This window comes from Gossypium hirsutum, chromosome A02 (assembly GCF_007990345.1).
Source record: "Gossypium hirsutum isolate 1008001.06 chromosome A02, Gossypium_hirsutum_v2.1, whole genome shotgun sequence".
Taxonomy (NCBI): domain Eukaryota; kingdom Viridiplantae; phylum Streptophyta; class Magnoliopsida; order Malvales; family Malvaceae; genus Gossypium; species Gossypium hirsutum.
In genome coordinates, this window is record NC_053425.1 from 7,105,836 (window position 1) to 7,112,416 (window position 6,581).

The window sequence follows — 6,581 nt, forward strand, 5'->3', positions numbered from 1 at the left end:
TATCTTAGCCAGGTGGAGAGCCATTATGCTGTAGCGGTGGAGAAAATGATGAAAGTGGCTAAAAGGAAGAAGAAAGGAAATGTTGGAAAGTTGAAGATTGGGTCACTCCCTTGTCTCTATTTTCTCTTGGTGCTATTAGGGGATTGAGAATAATTATATACATGGAATAGAGGATATGCCACATGTTGAGATTTTATTGGCAATAAAATCACATCTTCTTCTTTTGCATAGGCAACAATGTGATATTGTAGATTAGTGATGTGGCATCTTAGGGCATGTGCTTTTGACGAACATAGTTCATGTCGAAGGTTTGTTTGGCATGAGGTCCGATGAAGAGTGGTTCGATGTTACAAATATGCTTGGTGTGAGGTTCCTGCAATGGTACCACATGTAACTATCTTGAAGGTGGTATTATAATTTTAAAAGGTTTTCACTTTAATCAATTAATTTTAAAAATCTTATGGCTGAAAATCGTTTGTAAATCTTTAAAAAAAAACTTACAAACTATCAAGGGAACATTTTTTTTATCTTCAAAACAGAGTTATAGAAAAATATGATTAGGATAGAGCAATTAGTATGGGTAAATGATCACTAATTTTATTACTTTAAACCTTAGTACATATGTATAAAAAAATCCTAATGCATTTTTAATATATACTATAACACCCCTTACTTGTATCCGTCATCGGAACAGGGTACGAAGCATTACTGGAGCTTATCAAATCATTATTAATTAGGTGAAAAAGTAAAACAAAGTAAACATATAATATTTAATAAATTCGTATAACATGGTAATTAACTTACCACTTCTCTATATTCAACATAATTATGCAAAACATAATTATTCGAATTGATCATGAGCCCTAATACCTATTCTTATCACATTGTTAGTCATATAATTCATATAAATATCAAGAAACATGTATGGGCTCAACTTTCATTAAATTTCTCATATGCATATACTTTTACACATCATTTATTCACATAACTTATAACAATCATATCTATGTATTTTAAATATGCTTTCATAACAATTTGACTTGATTTCAGACTATCTCACATTGAAGCTTTACTCATCAAATCATTTGAAATACTATCTTTATACAAATAGTACACTTGAGTTGCACAATTCTATAATTATGAAAGAACACATTTATAAAATATATTCTATGTTCATATGTCATAGTCTCATGTTTCCATATATCAAATATATAACCATCATTTTCTTGTGTTTCAGGTAAATACATATAATCATACATAAGCATACCATTCACTATTTCTTCATTTCCATCACAATTTCAAATGACAGATTCATGTGAATGAGCTCAATAATAACTATGAAAATACTTACCACATTCTTTCACACATATTCCACTTATAACATATTTTTTTTATATTTGGCTTGACATTTACTAAACAATATCGGATATTCATTTATTAGGCAATATCAAATATTCAAATTATTCTTTGACATATATAATATTTAATTCAAACATAAATTTATAACATTTTTCATTTTAACAAAGTTTAACATTTACCAAATATAATCGAGCATGTGATCAATTTATGCATAAGTCACTCACATATTTTCCTCCTCCTCCTCTCCATTACTCATCCTTAATGTATATAACACACTTGTAAGTAATATTATCTATAATTTTTACTATTTACTTATATGAATATTCAAGCTGTCCTTCTGTGTTATAGTCACTAAATTATTTTTATCTTGATCTACCGAACTCCAAATTAAGATCTATTAATTTTCCCTAAAACTAGACTCATGTATCTTCTTACCATAAAATTTTCAGAATTTTTGGTTTAACCAATAAGTACAGTTTATTCTTTAAAGTCACCCATGTTCTACTATCTGATAGTTCCGACCCTTCTTCACTAAAAATTAATTATCTCCTTGTACGGGATTCGGAGAATGTTCTCATTTGTTTCTCTTGAAAATATACTCATTCAGGATTCTAAAAATATAAATTTAAGCCCCTAATTATTTTTCTTCAATTTTTGATGATTTTCCAAAATCAGAATAGGAGAACCGAAATCATTCTGACCTTGTCTCATAAAAATTATTATATCTCATGATTTACAATTTCATTGCTTACATCGTTCCTTCTATAAGAAACTAGACTCAATAAGATTTAATTTCATATTTTATTCATCCTCTAATTCAATTTATAAAATTTTTGGTAATTTTTCAAAGTTAGACTACTGTTGCTGTCCAAAACAGTTTTAATGCAAAATGTTGATTTCTATTTTACCCCTAATTTCACAGTTCATACAATTCAGTCCTTACTCAATTAACCCCTCAATTGAGCTAATTTTTCTCAATTAATACTTTATTCTATCATTTTAAACTACTTCACAACCCCTAGAAATCATAACTTTAGCACTAGACCTTAATTCCAAACTCTTTCATAATTAGGTCCTAAAATCAATTTCCATCAATTTTACTTGATAAAATCATCGTACATCAAAATTAAAGCTTCAATTCTATATTTATTCATCATATGCTTCCAGAACTCATCCATAGAAACTTTAAAAATTAGCCATGGAATCAAAAACTAATGACATAGTAAGTTGGACCCAATTGTAAAAGTCCAAAATCTTAGAAATTTCAAGGAGAAAGTAAGAATTAAACTTACATGAAGATAGATTATGAAAATCAGATTGAACCCTCTTCCATGGTTGTTTTCCAGCTGATGAAAATGAAGAGAAATGAAGAGAATTCTAGATATTCCATTCTAGTCCCCTTTTTATTTAGTAAATTTTGTTATTTTCCTATTTTGCCCTTATTTCCTCAATTTTCCTATTTTTTCCCTGCTTGTGCCGCCCAAAGTATCTCTTTTAGCTTATTTGCACACTGGGGCCTTCCTCATTTGACAATTGAGCTATTTAATCCTTCTAGCAACTTTTACATCTTTTTCAATTTAGTCTTTTTTATTTAATTAATCACCCAAACGTCAAAATTTTCTAATGAAATTTTAATACTACCTTATTGACACTCTGTAAATATTTATAAAAATATTTATGGCTCGGTTTATAACACAGAGATCTCGATACTTTTTTTTAATTTCTTGACCAAATAAATCTTTATAAAACACAGTTTACTATTTCAAAAATATTTTAAAAGCTACATTTGGCTCATAAATATTAAATAATATAATCTACGAGTCCATTTTTTAGATTTGGTGGCCTCAAACCACTATTTTCGATATCGCTGAAATTTGGGCTATTACATATACTAATATTTTCATAAAATAGTATTTCAATAAAAACTATAATAAAAAATAAAATTATTTTTTTATACAATACATACTTTTAAGTATAATCTCTCAAATGTTTGAATTGGAGACGGAATGTACTTGAGCACAATCAATATCATATCTTATTTATTACAATAACAATAATATCAACTAAGCTAATTCTACACGAAAAATATACATTCATGAAAAATAAAAAAAAATTGTTGTGATAAGTGTCGCCTTCAAGCGTTGACCATTAACCAAGTGATAAAATAATTTAATTATTATAATGATAAATTAAAATCAAATAGATTTTAATATATTGTTATCGATATTTTTATTAAGATAATTATTTGATACATTAATAATAATTGTAGAGAAGATTCGTGTGATCGGAGCGAGTTAAGATATTGAAGGATGATTTGAGAATGAATGGTTGCCCATCTTAGTTTTGCTTTTGAAAGGTATTTGGGATATTTGTGTCTTCTCTTGATTAGTAGGTTGTATCTAAGTAAGATCAATTCTTTTAGAGTAGTCGGAATTAAAAGTGTCCATGGATCAGGTCGGGTCAAGTCAAAGTATTATATTAATATATTTTATACTTACTTAAGTCCGGTCCGACCCAAAATTTTGTTTGAGCCCACCAATACTTGTAAATGACTAACCCAAGTCTATCATAGGCCCGTCAATGATTTAAAAAAAAACTTTTAAAAATATATTTATTTTATTTTATTTTATTTGAATATTTAATATTTAATAATTTTATATATTTTTTATTTATTAAAATTTTATGTATAATCATCTTAATATTTTTTAATGTTTACATTATAGTAGAACTATATCTTATCATAGATTTAATTGCTTATGTGTTATAAATTAACATAATATAAAACATCGCAAACTTCAAAAAAAAGAATCGGGCTTGGGCCTTGAATGTTTAAGCTTGTGCTTAGCCCATTTTTTAAACAAGCCTAATTTTTCTGTCCAATCCTAATTTTTGCGCTTAATATTTTTGCTAAACCATCCTAAATTTCATGCAAGCCTTCGATCCTAGACCAGTAGCCCGACCATGAATAGGTCTAGTCAAAATTAAGTTATATATTTTTATAAGAGCTAAAATGTAATTTCATCAATTTATTAACTTATACCTTTATAATTTTTTGAAGGAATAAATCAAAATTTTATCATCTTTGAGAGGTCAAAACATAATTTTACTATGTATTAATTTAAAATTTTATAAATATTAAAAGACAAAAAATAAAAAATCTCTTTTTTACAAATTTACATGTTAAATTTGTGTTCCCAAAATTACTATTTTCGACACCATTTTTAATGGATTGATATGCGGAGCATCACCCTTATTGCCCCTAAAGTTTTGTAATCTAGGTATTCTTTGATGGGTCAAAGATATGATAGTCTTGTCGAGTAAAGTAAATATGTTCACGAACTCGATTCTTGTAGACAATGTTATGGTCAATGAGAAAAGAGATTCTCCATTAATATAATACTCAAGACTATTTTATACATTCACAATTAATTTTAATGACACATTGGTTCCATGTTAATAATTGGAAATAAATTAATATCATTATTGCTAAGTTATTCCATTTTCATCTTTTTAAGAAATATATTTATTTATGAGAGAGATGCTGATTTTTAAATTAGTATTTATTTATGAGTGAGTAGGAATGATTTTTTTTTTAAATCTGACCACTTTTGATTAATCTGATTCGATTTATTAGAGTTAGATTTTTTTTAAATCGAGTTTAGAGTGAGTTAAATTGAATGAAAATAAAAAAATAATTGTATCACAATTGGGGTCGAATTTGAGATATATCTGTCACACCTTAAAATATTTACAAAAATACCTCTGAGATATATATTAAGATTTAACTCTAAACTCCAAAAAAATATATAATATTATTTATTTCAAAATAAAAAATAAAACAATGCTTCGCTACATGAGTAAAAATCTTATTTATTACAAATGTATTATTACAATAGCTAAATATAAAATAAGAAATAATTAGAACAAATTTAAACTTGAAATTAAAAAGATTAGTAATAAGTCTTATAAAAAAAAGAACTCTTCAAAATAAACAAATATTTTTCTTCTCTTTACTAAAAACGAATCATGAAAATGACTAAATATTATCAATTGAATTAGTTTACTGCTAATTCATATACTAAAATTTGCATAAAAACTAATACTCCAATCAAACGTAGCATTAAAAACGTAATCTTATTTGCTTCAAAATAAAAAATGTAATCTATCTCCTCTTTTTCCAAAATCACTTTATATGGCCTAAGCATATTATGTTAATCAAAGATAAGCATATAACTCTAACAATGGCTTAGTTAAAGTATCAATCTTGTCTCTCACTTCTTAACAAGGCCCGAAATCATGTATATATATAAACCCTACAATCCCATATCTCCATGTAACCATTAGCTTTTCTCCTTTCCTGGGTAAAAAAGAAGAGAAAATGAGCGGTACTTGGTGTTTCGACAGCAAGAGTGGTGTGGTTCGCCTGGTTGAAAAACCCAAGGGCAAAGTACTTGTATACATTCCTTCTAACGAAGTAATCACTTCTTATGATATTCTTGAGACTATATTGTTGTCTCTTGGTTGGGAAAGATACTACGGCGGTGAACCTGATCTTTTTTAGTTCCATCAAAGGTCATCCATCCATTTGATCTCTATTCCCAAAGATTTTACCAAATTCAAGTCCATTCACATATATGACATTGTGGTAAAAAATCCTAACATGTTCAGGGTTATTGATAAATGATGTTTTTATTTATACGTCCTGTATCACCACCACCCAGTACTGGTCTTCATCACTATTTTTATATACATATATATATATGGGGTTTGGTATTTAAAATAAAACTGGGTTTTGGTTTCCTTAAGGAAGATAAGAAGTGCTTTTAAGATCTGTATCATTTTGCTTTGCTTTGCTTGCTATAAGTAGCTGTGACTATACACTACATGGCTTAATTTCTCATCTCATGCATGCTCTTTAATTATTATGACTTATCAATGAAAAATTATATGGTGTTTCTTTGTGTCTTCACAAGATAGGATATTTGAATTTATTGTTATTTTTGTTATATGCAATTTTTAAAATCTTTATTTATTTATTATTTACATTAAAATTTAATTTCGAGAATTATTATTTGTACAAGAAGATAATGTATTCAAGTAATAGATATTAAAAATTAATGTTTTGTATATCATATAAATGATGATTATAATATCATAATAAAAATGATCAAATGCATCCATTCTGCTATATGTCAACAACCAAATATTTTCCTTAAAAGTCA

General features: G+C 27.1%; 1 pseudogene; it reads left to right on the plus strand.

The window, feature by feature from the left end:
* The first annotated feature begins 5,644 nt into the window (after positions 1-5,644).
* Positions 5,645-6,306, plus strand: LOC107938290 (flowering-promoting factor 1-like; annotated as a pseudogene).
* The last annotated feature ends 275 nt before the right edge of the window (positions 6,307-6,581 follow it).